The sequence below is a fragment of the Myxine glutinosa genome, chromosome 11 (genome assembly GCF_964187855.1).
Source record: "Myxine glutinosa chromosome 11, kmMyxGlut1.1, whole genome shotgun sequence".
In the NCBI taxonomy this organism is placed as follows: domain Eukaryota; kingdom Metazoa; phylum Chordata; class Myxini; order Myxiniformes; family Myxinidae; genus Myxine; species Myxine glutinosa.
This window is the reverse complement of record NC_136271.1, coordinates 3,673,818-3,691,048: the sequence shown is the minus strand read 5'-3', so window position 1 is coordinate 3,691,048 and position 17,231 is coordinate 3,673,818. Positions and strand designations below refer to the sequence as shown.

General features: G+C 47.0%; 1 protein-coding gene across 1 annotated transcript in view; it reads right to left on the bottom strand.

Moving 5' to 3' along the window:
* Nucleotides 1-10,068, bottom strand: part of LOC144894220 (interferon-induced protein with tetratricopeptide repeats 3-like) — a 30,151-nt gene extending 20,083 nt beyond the window's left edge. Inside the window, exons 1-2 of the mRNA XM_078786352.1 lie at nt 9,994-10,068; nt 9,500-9,535 (exon numbers count right to left, since the gene is read on the bottom strand). The gene's annotated coding sequence lies outside the window, so the exon portion shown is untranslated. The remainder of the gene's footprint in view (nt 1-9,499; nt 9,536-9,993) is intronic.
* Nucleotides 10,069-17,231: the final 7,163 nt, after the last annotated feature.

Sequence of the window (17,231 nt, the reverse complement as noted above, 5' to 3'; positions counted from 1 at the left end):
ATTGCAAAAACATGAGATACATGGGAGAAATTCAACAAGCCCCACTTTATGACTTAGATGGAGACGGATTTTGCTGGCAGCTTGTAGAGCAGGCGCTTTCTTCAACCTTCATCATGATTGATGAACCAATTAACACTAAAAATGTTGGGCTATACCTACTCAGCTCCGACACCAACGGGGATCCGGACCCACTCGATCAAATACCAACATGCTTGTGGACAACGCATCCGAATGATGTGGGACGGATCAAGAGTGTGGCACCGGTAAGGATCACAGTAGATGATTCTAAGCCACTGCCTAGAAAGCGCCAATATCCATTGAGACCAGAGGCAAAAGCTGGTATTGCACCAGTGATTCGATCATTGGCGGATCAGGGAGTTATAGTTCGCACCGTGAGCATGTGCAACACTCCTATTTTACCTGTGAAGAAGCCAGGCAAGACTACCTGGAGATTTGTACAGGATCTTCGAGCAATTAATGATTGTGTCATCCCAGCCTATCCGGTGGTCCCTAATCCCATCACTGTACTGTCAAGTATTCCAAGCAATACAAAGTTCTACTCCGTGGTGGACTTATGTTCGGCGTTCTTTAGTGTACCCATTCATGAGGATTCGCGTTATTTGTTCGCGTTCACGTACGAAGGCTCACAGTTCACTTGGACTGTTCTACCACAAGGGTACACAGAGAGCCCAACTTTGTTTTCACGTGCTCTACATGAAGACCTCAGCGACATTGAATTTCCTGGAGGCTCAGTGATGGTACAATATGTTGACGACCTTCTCATATGCTCGACTTCAAAGGAAGCATGTAAACAGGACACTGTTGTGCTACTGACAGCATTAGCAGACAAAGGCCACAAGGCCTCGAGAGATAAGTTGCAATTCTGGAAGGAAGAGGTGAAATACTTAAGACATATTCTGAAAGGAGATACGAGACGACTTTGCCCTGAACGTGTAAAGACGATCTGGGCACTCCCAAAACCTACAACTGTCAAGCAGATGAAATCTTTCCTGGGGACAACAGGGTTTTGCCATCAGTGGATTGCTGATTATGCATCACTGACTCGCCCTCTGCTGGACATCAGCTTACCAAACAGTCCAATTCCTTTGAAATGGACCCCGGAGGCTGAACGAGCTTTTACGACATTGAAAGATACCTTAGCATCAGCTCCTGCTTTAGGACTGCCGGATTATGAAAAAATTTTCTTTCTCTACTCACATGAGAAAGGAGGATTTGCCCAATCGGTGTTGGCGCAAAAACATGGGGGAAAACTGCGCCCTATAGCGTATCACAGCACTTGATTGGATCCAGTAGCACGAGGGTTTCCACAGTGCTTGCGAGCAGTGGCAGCAGCATCGTATGCAGTAGAAGCCACAGCTACAATAGTCCTGGGGTGCCCCTTAATTCTCCTTGTTGAGCATGCCGTGGCGACGGTTTTGCTGAAGGCAGGAACACAGCACCTTTCAGCATCAAAGGCTACAACGTATGAACTAGGATTGTTGGCACCGTCAAACCTCACCATTCAGCGTTGCCCAACGCTGAACCCAGCATCTATGTTGCCAACAGAGGAAGATGGTGAGCCCCATGATTGTGCAGAGGTATTGGCACATGCACTAGTGCCTCGCATTGACTTGAAGGACATTCCCATCCCAGACGCAGATCTGGTACTGTATGTTGACGGATCATCATCAAGAGCATTGGACGGTAAACTACTGACGGGATATGCAGTATGCACAGATGCTGAGACATGGGAGAGTGGGAAATTACCAAACACTTACTCGGCTCAACAGGCAGAACTGTATGCATTAACTAGAGCCTGTCATTTAGCGGAAAGCCAGAGAGTAACCATTTATACAGACTCCAGGTATGCGCATGGGGTCGTTCATGATTATGGTGCTCTCTGGAAACAGAGAGGATTTTTGACATCTTCGGGAAGCCAAATAAAAAACGGGAGGTTGATTGCTAGCCTCTTGGAAGCAATCCTTCTACCATCGGCCATTGCAGTGGTAAAATGTGAGGCCCATACACAAGGAAGAGATGAGGTCTCACAGGGAAATGCAAGGGCGGATGAAGCAGCGAAGCTTGCGGCACATTTGGAACAAGACCCGGTGATCATACAGGGACCTGTAAGGGTTCCTGAAAATACCCCGACGCTGCAAGACATCAGCGCTATGCAAGAAGTGGTGGAAGACCGGGAAAAAGAGGTGTGGGTACAGACTGGATGCACATTTGACAAAGAATCTAAATTATGGACTACTCCCGATGGACGTGTTGTCGCCCCTCGCCAATTGTTGCCATGGATTGCTCGTCTGGCTCATGGAGTGAGTCATACAGGTAAAGGAGGAATGTGTGCATCAGTGTTAAAACAATGGTATGCACCTGGGTTTACACTTGTGGCAGAGCAGTGTTGTGCTACATGTCAGGTGTGTCAGACGTATAATCCAGGCAAAGGTGAAAAGACTACACCAGGAGCTCATCCCGCACCGTCAGGTCCGTTTGTACATTTACAGATGGATTTTATCCAAATGGAAAAGTGCGCTGGATTTCAGTTTGTCTTCGTGATTGTAGACATGTTTACAAAATGGGTAGAAGCTTACCCTTGTCGACATGCAGATGCCAAAACAGTGGTGAAGATTCTGTTGAAGGACTTCATATGTCGCTTTGGAGTTCCTTGCAGGATTTCTTCTGATCAGGGTACGCATTTCACAGCAGATGTTATTAAGGAATTGGGTAAGACAATGCAGATAAACCTTCATCTTCACTGTCCTTATCACCCCCAATCGGCGGGAGCAGTGGAACGACATAACGGAGTAATAAAGAACAAGCTGGCCAAAATCTGTGCGGACACCAACTTGAAATGGCCAGATGCCATTCCACTTGCACTCCTCGCAATGAGGGCTACTCCCAATAGGAGAACGGGATTATCCCCGCATGAAATCTTGATGGGGAGACCAATGCGGGTACCTCATTCACCTCCCCTGATGATCAAGGAGATGGATATTCACCAGATGGATGATTTGATGTACTCTTTCTGTATTGAATTGACCAAAATTGTGAAGATGTTTCATTCCCAGGTGAAGGAAGCTTTACCAGAACCTGCAGAGAATGAGTGTCATTCTTTTCAACCTGGAGATTATGTGTACATCAAAATTTTCAAACGAAAAACTGCGTTGACACCACGATGGTCAGGACCACATCAGGTGCTGTTGACAACGCATACTGCAGTAAAATGCCAAGGTAGACCAAGTTGGATTCATGCCTCTCATTGCAAGCGAGCACATGGTGCTAAAGTGGATGGCCCCACAGAAAATGAGGCTGCACCTAGCAGCCCAGCAGAACATTCAGTGGCGGATAAATGATACTCGTGATTTACATTCATTTGAATTACATTTTAACGCCCCTGGTAGTGATTGATTATTTCATCATGTAGTAGTCCTACTTGAGATAGCGACATTTATTTGCCTACATGACATACAATTACCTACTGATATTAGTACAGCATGAGGGATAATGTAGCACAATTACACTCATGATCAAGGGAGTTAGGTGGACCCCGGGATATAAGGGAATCAGGGAAAGGCAAATAATCAGATTGATGTTAAATAATAAGGAATTTTTAGGGATTTTCTTTCATTAACCTGTTAGGAAGTTTATTAGTTACGATGTTGAATTTTATTGACATGTAATTATGTTATAGGTACGGACATATACAAGGGGTAGCTCACATGTTTTACAGATGGATACAGGTGGGACAAAGGGAAACACCTTATCAAGACAAGCCGACCAATCGAGGGAAACCAGAGACTTCTACTTCAGATACTCCTTGAAAATGGTGATATTTATCCTAGGAATTGGTTCTCTAGTAGTGGGGACTCTGTGTTGTATGGATTATTTTGGGGTAATGAGGGAACAAAACGCAACACCAGCAAATGATATACAGATATATGATCATGCGGAACGACAAAAGCAGAAGAGAAGTTTGATGAAGGATAAAGACACACCTTTAGAACCCGATGGATTACACGGGATTAATACTTTTTTACATTTAGCCCATACAAGGGCTGCTATAGCAAATGAAAGTAATTGTTGGATATGTACACAAATGCCGCATTCTAGTGAGATCGGAGTACCATTGGAGGCAGTTCCTTTTGGTTGGGCGGAGTTATGTAGCCGCTTCCCTCACACCCTGATAGCATCAGATTTTAACGGCCAACTGTCCGGGGAAGTGGGATGGCAAAAAGGGGGATATAATTGTAACCAATTTAAGGACAGTTATAGACCTACATATGATAAGAACAAAATGCCCTCTTACATGACCGTCCAGCAGCAAATGACAGGATTAATGTGTATCACCAGACCCCAAACGCCTACGCATAACAGGTCTATGGGAACCTCTAAATGCCACAATTATGGTCACGAAGAAGGCTGGATGAGAACACCTGTCCCACTAGGACCAAATGGCACGAAGGGTTTAGCTTTATATTGGGAAGGCATGTGGGGAATGGACAACACATGGACATATAATAATACGTATTTTATATGTGGACACAAGGCATATCCGTATCTTCCCTCGGGATGGTTCGGAACATGTTTTCTGGGGTTTGTGCTTCCACACATGCGCCTGTTAACAAAGTCACCAACGCATATCCTGCATTCTAGGCAGAAAAGAACTATTAGCATGGGGGAATGGATTGGAATGGTAATATTTCCATTTTATGGAACCTGGAAGGCAGGGCGAGAACTCAGGCACATGGCATTGGCTATGGAGAAGTTGGCAAATAAAACAGCTAGTGGATTGGAAAAACTTACAAGAGAGCTGGCAGCAACAAGAACGATGGCATTACAAAATCGTATGGCATTAGATATGCTGTGAGCAGAAAAAGGAGGTACATGTGAAGTCATTGGTACAGATTGCTGTACGTACATACCTGATGAGTCAGAAGAAATTTATAACATAGCCGATACAATCAGACAAGAGGGAGCAAGATACCACGATTATATAAAAGGGGGTGCCTTTGCATGGTTGGGAAACACATTTGGAGGGGTGGTAGCTAAGATACTCCAATATTTGTTTGTTGGTTTAGTAGTTATATTGGCAATTGTTTTAGTGGTGGCTTGCTTGAAAGCCTTAGTGACGGTGTGTTTGAATAAGGTAACCAACAACACGATGATAACGCATGAAGTGACAAATGAGGAAAGAAATGTGGAACCAGAAAAGGAAGACTTTTATGGCGACATAAATACTGAGATTAAAAGATTAAATCAAGTGATGTTGCAAATGAATACAGAAGAATTAAGATAATGGCATAACGACAATGTTATGAGTTGTGTCAATTACAATATCAGTGAACTCATATCACCACGAGTGACACACTGTTAAAAAAATAAAAAATAAAAAAAAAAAAGGGAAAAGAAAAAGTGGAGAGGAATTATGGTAATAATACATTATGCTTAATTTGTTGGTTTGGGAAAATTTTTGTTGGGAATTAGATATTCCTGTTTGTGATTGTAATCATATACAATTTATTTTCTTAGAGTAGTGCTAAAATACCTGCACAAGTTATTTTTGAACTATATTAACCTGAAAGCAATTGTGGATGCTATTCTTAGTTTAGTAGTCAAATACATACCTGATTGAATATTATTTGTGTGACGCATATAAATGAATATAACTTTTTGAATGTTGTAAGGGAAAACAACAAATTGTTGAATGTGAAACTGTCGGAAGATATACATGATTATGCTGATTTCATGGTAAGATGTACCCTATCTGATTCAGTGTGTGTGGAAAGCAGATTCAGATGTGACTGAGCATAAGGATAAGACGAGATCACATTTTGAAGGGAGTGCTAACGGAATTGGGAAGAAGTTCGAGAAAGAAAATTTGTGGCTAAAAAATGAAGTTAATCGTGGCATACACCCTCTTCCTCAAAGAATGATGAAGACATTCTCCCGTGTAACTTGGAGATGAATGCTTACCTTCACCAAGGAAATTTATGTGACCATTTGCCTGGATCACACTGCAACATATGAAAGAAAGGCGATCACTTACTCTTGTTCGAAGGCTTCGAACATTCATCACATCAGAAGTTGCAGGACAACGACATTTTACCTGCAACCTCTGTGAAATGCGGGGACATATGTTATTACTTCACCAACTTCCGGGGAGCCAGCATGGAGCTGCAAACCAATGGCTGTGCCTTTTTACAACAGCTGTGCACGATTCTGCGGGCCACTCCTGGTATGGACCATGGATGACCTGAACACCATGGTCCCAACATCATTGTGGATGCATCCGGCATCCCTGTTCCACATCTTGCTGGCCAATCAACGTCACACCAATACTTGCTGCCCACTCACAATGAGGGAGGAGGCAAGTCGACTACAACTGGGTGAAGGCCTTGTTCAGGAATTACTATGGTTTACAGCAAAAAGTGGCAAGAATGCTACAAGGAGAGCAGGGTCAGTCTATGACTCCGCAATGTTACCACAACAGCGAAATCCTACACGAAGTAGTGCAGGAGCTATGAAGACATTAGGAGAAAATGTTTCATACCTGGATTCAAACACAAGTGATCAGCCCTTCCTTTCAAACAAAGTCAACATTTGTGTGGAGGCAAACGTTTTTGCCAGATGGTGCAGATGCTTTACAAAACTTGAAAATGAAGTGAAATTGTTGTATCTTGGTGATGGTGAAGTGTTGTTTTGAAAAGATATTTGTGATGCAAATGCAATAGATTGAACAATACGGAAGGAGCCATGACCAACGAAATGTTTTGTGATTCTTGCAGGATGACGGTGTATGCCTAATATAAGGGAATTTGATTACCAAAGTTATGATTATTTACTTATACTTGTAATGATGTTTACTTGCAGTGATTGATTATTTACTTATACTTGTATTGATGTTTACTTGTAGTGATTGATTGTTTACTTATATTGATGTTTAGATTAATGGTTAATATAAACAAAAACAAAAAGATGAGGGAATTGTGGAAGTGTAACTCAGTGTAATTTATTGATTGGCACTGGTAACTCATTGATTAAGACTGGTAACGAAGCAGATAGACGATTTCGTAAATGAATGCCAAGAATGTGCACGAACATGGTAATCTCTTGTCCACCTGGTCACAGCCCCAGGCTGGAGCACCCCCCTATTGTTTGGTGAATGGAACTCGCAGCAGGAGGGGAGCGAGCTGGTGCCAGTGGGGCGAGCATGCATGACCTCGGGGCATTTGCGGAGAAGGGATTAGCGCGACAAGGCCCATATAAACCAGAGCAAACTATGAGTCAGGAGACTTGTCACCAGAAGCTCTGACCTACGGAACGGAACGGAACCCTGTGAACAGCGCTGAGAGAGGCCCGGCCGAAGAAGAAGAACCAACGACTTGAATTAACAATCCGTTTAGCTATTGTAGTCTTTATTGAATTGAAACAAGTGACTTAGTAATTATAATAAATCCTTACTTTATAAAGCTGTTTCGGTCATATTGGAGTCTCCTGAGTCTTAACACATTCTCCGACAGGGACCGCAAGGCTAACCCCCGCTCCTGCAGGGAGAATGGCCTTAAAATGCCTGTTGTTGTTGTTGTTTCTTGAAAATGTTTATCCTGTGTAACCCACCGCTGCCCCCACCCCCATTCCCCAGCCCTCTCTCTTCCACAGATCTCCCGATGTCCCTGTTCTCTACTGTTGTGCTTCCCTCTCTCTCCCCTTCTTCTCTCCTGCTCCCTTTATTATATGTTCTATGTGTTAGCTCTTATATGAGCCTTGACTTGGTATACAAAAAAAAGAGGGTTTTTGTGGTCTAAAGAGTTTCATGGGTATTCAGGGGGTTTTAGGGGTCAAACGGTCAAAGGGTTCTAAAGGGTGTTTGGGTTCTGAAGGGTATTCGATGTCTGATGGGTCTTAGGGGTCTAAAGGGTATTGGGAGTCTTTAAGTGCCTGAAGGATCTAAGGGGTCTAAAAGGTATTGGGAGTCTTTAAGTGCCTGAAGGATCTAAAGGGTCTAGGGGGTCATAAAGTGTCTTTGGGGTCCTAGAGGATCTTAGGGTCCTAAAGAATGTAACAGGGTCTAAATAGTCTTGTGGATCTAAGTGGTCTTGAAGGGTTTAAGGGTTCTATATGGTCTTCATGGGTCTTGTAGTTCTAAAGGGTCTCAGGATTCTAAAGGAAGTAACAGGGTCTAAAGGGACCTGTTAAGACCAGTCCCAAGAGTTTTAAGAGTCTAAAAGGATGTTAAGGGTTTAAAGGATATTAAAAGGTGTGAAAGTCTTAAACGGTGGTGGTTTCATGTGCAGCCTGTAGCTGCTGGTTGCATCATTTCCAGTCAGCTGGTACTCATTTTTCTGACCTCGGAAGGATGGACATGCCAAGTCAACCCACCTGGTGTTAATTCAACGGCTTGACACGGGCTCAAACCAAGACATTAGGATTTCAAGCCAACCACCTTAACCGCAAAGCCAACACCAGACTTAAACAGTAGAAAGCAATCAAACGGGTCTTATGGGTTCTCAAGGATATATAGGATCTTATGGTTCTAAAAGTTCAAAGAGCATCTAAAAGGTCTGAGGGTTCTAAGGGGTGTAACAGGGTCTTAGAGTTCTAAAGCATCTGAAGGGTCTTTAAGGGTCCAAAGGATATTCGGAGTCTTCGGGTTCAAAAGAGTCTCAAGGGTCTTCAGGGTTTAAAGGGTATTTAAAGGTCTGACATGTGTGAAGCACTAAAGGTGTTAAACAACAGAAGGGAGTCTAAGGTGGCTTCGGGGTAGTAAAGGATAAATAGGGTGTTAAACGGCCTTAGTGGTCTTTAAAGGTCTTGAGGTTGAGGGGTTTTAGGGGTCTCGGCGGTTTTTTGGGGGTCTAAACGGTGTTGGAGTTCTGGTGGGTAATGGAGGGTCTTAGAGGGTCTTTAAAGATCTTCAGGGTCTAAAATGATCTTCAGGGTTTAAAGGGTATTTAAAGGTGTGAACGTCTTAAACGGTGGAATGGAGTCTAACACGTCTTAGGGGTTACAAAGGGTCGAGCAGGATCTAAAGGGTCGAACAGGATCTAAAGGGTCGAGCAGGATCTATAGGGTCGAACAGGATCTAAAGGGTGTAACAGGGTCTATAGGGCAGGAAATTGTAATTTATTCAGGATGCCCGCGATAACTTCCTTAATCATCACGAAACAGAACGTTGGATCTTTAACCTCTATCAACTAATGTGAGGAGGCAGGACACCAAGCTTAGAATTCATCCAATGGATCGTGCACTTTGTAATACACCGAGCTGCCACTACTCTCAGTTTATGGTCGAATCGGGATTCGAACCCAGTCGGGATACCTGCAATCTATATCAACATTCATACCTTAGACAATCCTTTCTTTAAGCCACCATCCTACCAATGTACACATCATGTCTGTACCGACCCAAGTCCTGCCATATTTGTGTAAAAAGATTACCTTTACCTTAGGATGCTTGTTTATGGGTATGAACATCTACACAGCTCGGCACTAACCTTGTTGGCACCAAAAGGTAGTTTTCACCGTTTGTCCTGAAAAATAATAATCACGTTTTGACGACATTCTCATCAGACCTCACCAGCAATCATTGATTTTAGTAAAGGTGTTTATCTGGGTGTTCGGATTATCCAGAAATAGATAACAGGTACAAAACATACTTTTTATTACATCCTGAACAAGATAACGATGACGAATTTCACATTCACATGTAGCTCACTCACCTGCAATCCATTCACATGTAGCTCACTCACCTGCAATCCATTCACATGTAGCTCACTCACCTGCAATCCATTCACATGTAGCTCACTCACCTGCAATCCATTCACATGTCGCTCACTCACCTGCAATCCATTCACATGTAGCTCACTCACCTGCAATCCATTCACATGTAGCTCACTCATCTGCAATCCATTCACATGTAGCTCACTCATCTGCAATCCATTCACATGTACCTCACTCACCTGCATCCATTCACATGTAGCTCACTCACCTGCAATCCACGATGAGAACACAGAACTGGAACGAGTGTTGTGATTCAGCAGCGATGGTGTTTTTATATGAATTACCACGTGACTAAATACCTTCTGTTTCCCGAAACTGACTCATCACCGAAACCGACACGCCCTCTCTGCAAACTACGGTATTAACCGAACATTCGAGCATTTGTTAAAGTTTCACTTGATTCCAACGAGAACACGACAATTGGTTTGTTCAAACAGCATCATCAATTCACTTGCTCTCTGAATCTCTTACGAATGAGACCGTTGGATAAATAAGGTACAACAAATGACAGGTACAGAATATTCAAATGATAATGATGAAACGAGGTCATGTTGAATGTTTACAAATTGAAAAATAAGTTTTAATTAATCAGATCAACAATGAATCTTCTTCACCAGTCCACCTGGTCACTCCGGGAGCAACAGGGAGTCATATTATCCTTATGAGTATCTCACCTGGGACGAAGTTCAGGTGAGCTTATGCGATGGCACGTCATCCGTCCGTCCGTAAACACCTACAAGTTCTTCTCCGAAACTGGAATTGCAGGTTTCACCCTCAAAATAGGGATTTGCTTTCTTATCAGAAACTACACACACAATTTTGATGAAACTTGACAACAACCTTCATCACCTGTGTTGTACCAAAGTTTGTTCACAGCATTTTTAAAAATCGGACCATGAGGGGTCTGTAGTGAAATTATACCAAAGTTGAACCCAGGGGAGATTCTCGCTTCAGCCACTGAAGGGCGTATATAAAACCTGGGACGTCCGCGACAGTGGCCACTCCTGTGACATTTACTTTACATGTAGTCTTGAATGGTACGTATATGCTAGACTCGCACATATATGCTAGACTTGCTTGCTTTGACTATTATATCGATCCTCTCTGTATGATACCAAGATCCTGATATCTATTGCATGACTGTATTTTTACAGGATGATGTCAGAGATCTAATTGAGATTAAACCTACCTATGGGACAAGTTGTGGACCTGATTGATTTTCCACAACACTTAATCTCAATTACGATCTACGGAAATGGCGGGGCACAAGATGATCGATGTACCGAGACTCGGCTCCAACCCACAAGCTGAGGATTCGGGCTCGGTGTTCACTCACTGGCTCAAAACGCTGGAGAACCAGTTCGGCGCGCAGGACACCGTACCAACCGCTGAAAGGAAGCTGGCTGTGCTACAGACCAAGGTCGACCACCAACTTTACAGGAGCATCTCTCGTTATGCGACGTACGATGCCGCCGTGGAAGAGCTAAAGCGACTCTACATTAGGAAACGGAGCGTGGTGTACAACAGGCATCTGCTCGCCACGCGACGTCAACAGCCAACCGAGTCGATCGACCGCTTCGCTCAGGAGCTGCGGCACCTCCTCGCGGACAGCACCCAAGAGGTACGGACACACGAGCAAGTCCAAGACGATCTTGTCCGAGACGCTTTCGTCTCTGGAATCAGCTCTACAGATCTGAGACTCCGGCTCTTGGAGACAGCTGACCTGACGTTCGCGGAGGCTCTACGATTGGCCAACGTTTACACTGAGGCCCGGAAACAATCCACCGCTTATGATCACGCACGGGTCGTCGCGGGGACTTCTCAACTCGCGCGACCGGAGAGTGCTACCGCCGAGGATACGGGTGCGGGCTCGACTGCGGCCGAGCCCCTGGCCGCTCCCGAGGTGGACTCGGATTCCGGCCTGGCAGCAGCTACAGCAGCAAGGCCCAGGCCTGACTGGAACGCGATGTGTTATTTTTGTGGCAATCGGCAGCATCCTAGGTCAGCGTGTCCGGCTCGGGAAGCCATATGCCATTTGTGTTCTACAAAAGGACACTTTGCTAAAGTCTGCAAGAAGGCCGCGCGGGGCTCACGAGCACGCGCGACCTTGAACGGGCTTATCGCCGAGCCAGCGGACCGAGCACAGAGCGGGGTGCCTCACCCGGCCTTGATGAGCTGTCCTCCTCCTCCCGGGCCCCTGGCTGCACGCATGTCCTTGGTGAAATACATCGGGCCGCCACAACAAATGACGCGAACGCGACCGGCCGCGGAGCTACCGACCTCGACTGGCGATCGAACGCCTTCCTCAAACAAACAAAAAGTTCCGGCTTTGAAAGCCCCTCTTGATGTGCATGCGCATGCGCCATCTGACGGCAGTGAAAGTGCTATTGACTGCGATCTTTCGCACGTGACACGAGCGCCCTCTGACGGCAGCTCGTACGAACTATACGCTCTTGATCGAGCACATGTTGACTGCGATCTTTCGCACGTGACACGAGCGCCCTCTGACGGCGGCTCGTACGAACTACACGCTATTGGATCGGCACGACCAACTATGCGTTTGGCACGGGGGCCCTCCGGAGGCTCCTCGAACGACCGGAAAACTGCAGCCGGTGTGGGATCCACGCGCGAGGCGCGATCTTCTCGCTCGGACGGCGCAATACCTGCCGGATCTTCTGGCCTGGATCGGGCCATTATCCCACTCTTGGTCGAAGGCATTTTTGCGCGGGCCCTAATCGACACAGGATCTACGGATAGTTTCATGGATCAGCGGCTGGTGCGACAACATGGCTGGCCGGTCATCGGGACTACACGACGGATCTTCATGGCCTCCAAGGCCTTCGGCTCAGCACGAAGGGGGAGTGTCGATTGAAACTTGTAATAAAGGGATGCATGTGCTCCGATGTACATCTCATGGTCTTGCCTGCTTTATGTGCGGACATCCTGTTAGGACATGATTTTCTTAAGCGGCATGGACGTTTGGAAATTGAATTCGGTGGGACGAACACGCTTGCTGTGTGTGCACTCGCGAAAATGGAAATTGTGCCTCTTTCGCTGTTCCCCAACCTGACCACTGACTGCGCTCCTGTAGCGGTAAAATCGCGGCGCTACTCACGGGCGGACATGCAATTTATTGCGGAAGAAACGGCCCAACTCTTAAAGGACGGTGTTATCGAACCTAGCCAGTCGCCGTGGCGGGCGCAGGTCTTAGTGGTGCGAAGTGAGGCCCATCGCCGGCGCATGGTAATCAACTACTCACAGACGGTTAATCGCTTTACACAGCTGGACGCCTACCCCTTACCGGGGATGGACGCGCTAGTACGGCTGGTGGCCCAGTACTCCGTCTACAGCACTCTTGATCTGCGTAGTGCGTATCATCAGATCCCCATCTCTAGGGCTGATCGCATCTATACCGCCTTCGAATCGGGTCAAAGGTTATACCAGTTCACCCGATTACCTTTTGGGGAAACGAACGGAGTCGCCTGTTTTCAGAGGGCTATGGACGACCTCGTTACTAAGGAGAACTTGACAGATGTCTTTGTCTATCTGGACAATCTTACGGTTTGTGGGTATGACCAGTAGCATCACGATGCTAATCTGAAGCGCTTCCTCAAGGTCGCGCATCGGTATCGCCTAACCATGAACGAGGCTAAGTGTCGTTACTCTCAATGCACGATAGATCTTCTGGGGTACACCGTGACCCCTGGCTCAGTCTCTCCGGATAAGGAGCGTCTGCGACCTTTGCTTGATATGGCCCCGCCCGGCGATCGAGCTTCGCTGAAACGAGCTCTCGGGCTGTTCGCCCACTATTCAAAGTGGGCGCAAAATTTCTCTGCGAAGCTCCGCCCCCTCATGGCCTGCCACACGTTCCCCATGAGCCCGGCCGCCTTGGCGGCCTTCGGGGGCCTTAAGGCCGACATCGCGGGCGCCGCTGTGGCGACGATCGACGAGAGCGAATCTTTCGCCTTGGAAAGTGATGCCTCGGATCATGCGATAGCGGCGACTCTCTCCCAGGGGGGGCGCCCTGTGGCTTTCTTTTCGCGGACTCTCACCTCCGCTGAGCGGAGGCATTCGTCTGTCATAAAAAGGAAGCATACGCGATCGTCGAGTCGATTCGGCGATGGCGACCGTACTTACTCGGGCGATGCTTCCAAATCATCACGGACCAACAGAGCGTTGAGTTCATGTATGACACCTTACATGCTCAACGTATTAAGAATGAGAAAATCACTCGCTGGCGTATCGAACTCGCCGACTTCTGCTACACCATCAAATACCGCCCGGGGAAGGATAACCTGGTCGCCGACGCCTTATCGAGGCCGGCTACGTGCGCGGGGATCGTAACTTTGGAGGGGCTGCGCGCTTTGCACGACACTATGTGTCATCCTGGGGTGACACGTTTTGCTCACTTTGTGCGTAGTGGTAATCTGCCGTACTCGATTGAAGAGATCCGCCGGATCTGCCGAGACTGCGCTATATGTGCGGAACTCAAGCCGCGTTTTTTCAACCCTCCCATGGGGACGCTGGTTAGGGCTACTAGGCCTTGGGAGAGATTGGCAATGGATTTCAAAGGACCACTGCCGGTGTCGAGCAACTCTCGCTAGCTGCTCACTATCGTTGATGAGTACTCACGATTCCCTTTTGCTTATACGTGCGGGGATATGACGGCAGCCACAGTCATACGGTGTCTGCAGAATTTGTTTTCCATGTTTGGATATCCGGCCTACGTGCATACCGATCGGGGTGCGGTGTTCCTGTCGCAGGAGGTGCGAGGTTATCTGCTCCAAAATAATGTTGCTTCGAGTTACCCCACACCGTACAGACCCCAGGCGAATGGGCAGATAGAACGCTTCAATGGGATTATATGGAGGGCCGTCACGCTAAGCCTCCGGACCCTCGGCCGGGGTCTCGATAAATGGGCTTGGTCGCTACCTGCGGCCCTGAACTCGATCAGGGCTCTCCTATGTACGGCCACCAACCAGACTCCCCTCGAAAGGCTGTTCCACCACCCTAGAAGCTCGGGTAGTATCCGATCTTTACTCAGCTGGCTCGCTGAGCCCGGGCCAGCCTATCTCAAACGAGCGGTGCGCACAAGCAAGTACGACCCCTTGGTGGATAAGGTGCAGGTACTCTAGGCTAATCCCGAGCATGCGTGCGTGATGACGGCGGATGGACGCGAGTCCACCGTCTCCGTACGCCATCTCGCCCCTTGTGGGGTCGTCGTCCCTTATAGGGATATCGACGAACCGATCTACGAGTCTATGGACTCTACCGAAGCTTCCTCTATGGAACCTTTGCCGTCACCTCTGTCGTCACCTACACCCTTGCCCGAAGGCTCTGAGGTGCCCCCTCCTACACCTGCCTCCAGCGGCTACTCCGACGCAGGGGACTCTGGGCTTGGGGACGCCATACCCGGTAGTTTCCGGACACGGGCTGGCAGGGTAGTTCGCCACCCCGACCGCTACGGGTGGACCGACTGACATGCAATGACGTACCCAATCAATTAATGCTAACGCACGCTTGCGATCTGCCTAGCGGCAGTATAGTTCTAAAGGCGGGGAGAATGTAGTGAAATTATACCAAAGTTGAACCCAGGGGAGATTCTCGCTTCAGCCACTGAAGGGCGTATATAAAACCTGGGACGTCCGCGACACTGGCCACTCCTGTGACATTTACTTTACATGTAGTCTTGAATGGTACGTATATGCTAGACTCGCACATATATGCTAGACTTGCTTGCTTTGACTATTATATCGATCCTCTCTGTATGATACCAAGATCCTGATATCTATTGCATGACTGTATTTTTACAGGATGATGTCAGAGATCTAATTGAGATTAAACCTACCTATGGGACAAGTTGTGGACCTGATTGATTTTCCACAACAGGGTCTACTGGGGGGTTGCCCCCCCCCCCCAAATTATTGCAAGTCACAAAACCACTTGGAGAGTGGGGATATTGTTTTGTAACATCATTAATATTGTGGTTTTATCAAAAGTGTTATCACTTTTGTTATGAGAAGCAACTTTGGAAAAACTCCACGAAAAACTCCTTGGAAGAACTCCACGTTAGAGGCAGGAAGAGTCGTGTTGTTAATCCTTGTGGGGTATATAAACTACAGTAGATCTACGATCAGGTGCGTTCGTCGAGGTGAAAAACACAGACTGATGTGCGGATTCCTCCAAATTTATTTCAATTCAGTGTTAAACAGCATTATCGACTGTTTAAAAAGGTAATCAAACATGTTTGTGGTTTATAATATTTTTACCGCCTTGTGCAGCCAGGTGTTGGCCTCACGGTTAGGGTGCTGGCTTGGGATCCTGGGATCCTAAGTTCGAATCCCAGTCGATCGTTGAATTAACTCCGGGGGGTTGACTCAGCCTGTCATCCTTCGGCAAATTGAGTACCAGTTCACTGGTAATTGGGGCACTGCATCAGCGGCACAAACGCACTTCCAGAGAAATGATGCAACCAGCAACGACAGGTTGCATACAAAACAACAACTTCTGGTAGGGGGTGCTCCTTCGTAAACGGCACAATAAGCTATTCATACATGTTTACACAGTGTTTGGGCAAGGAGGAATACCCCTTGGGGAGGGAGGGAGGGAGGAATACCCCTTGGGGAGGGAGGGAGGGAGGAATACCCCTTGGGGAGGGAGGGAGGGAAGGACCTCAAACATCCGGGGCCTTCGCTCAAACCTGATTGATCTCTCCATTCAGGTTGCATTCTGACAATGCAGACTTGATCTGCTTAACAGAAACTTTCCTCCTTCAAGATGTCTCTGATTCCTTAATATCTCTTCCTGGTTACTCCCTCCTCCAGTATGATAGACCTGAGCTTTGTCCTGGTGGTGGGGTTGCTATCTTTATCAAAAACTCTCTTCCTCACTCTCCGTGTACTGCCCTCTCTCCACCCACCCCCAGGAGTACCTCTGGCTACGGCTTCCTCTCCGCTCCCACCTTTTGTTCATATGTGTTCTGTACCGTCCTCCAAACTGGCTACAGCTTCCTCTCCGCTCCCACCTTTTGTTCATATGTGTTCTGTACCGTCCTCCAAACAGTGATGACTCCATTTACATTTCACTGTCTGACAACATGGACAAACTTCTATCCACTCCTCCAAACTCTCTCTTCCTCATATGTGGCGACTTCAACTGTCATCATGCCAGCTGGCTGGGTGTGGGTTCATCTCTCACCAGCCATGGCACCTCAGCAAAGGACTTCTGCGACTCATTGGGACTGACACAATCTGTCAATTTCCCGACCCGGATCTCAGCCAATGGTGTATCTTCTCTTCGAGACTTGGTTATGACAAACTTCCCTGCTAATGTCTGCTGCTCTTCTTCTGCCCCAATCGGTTCTTCTGATCATGTGCTTGTTAAAGTGGACATCTCTCTGGCCATTCTCAGAGAGCCTCCTCAGCGTCGCCGAGTCTGGCATTTCAC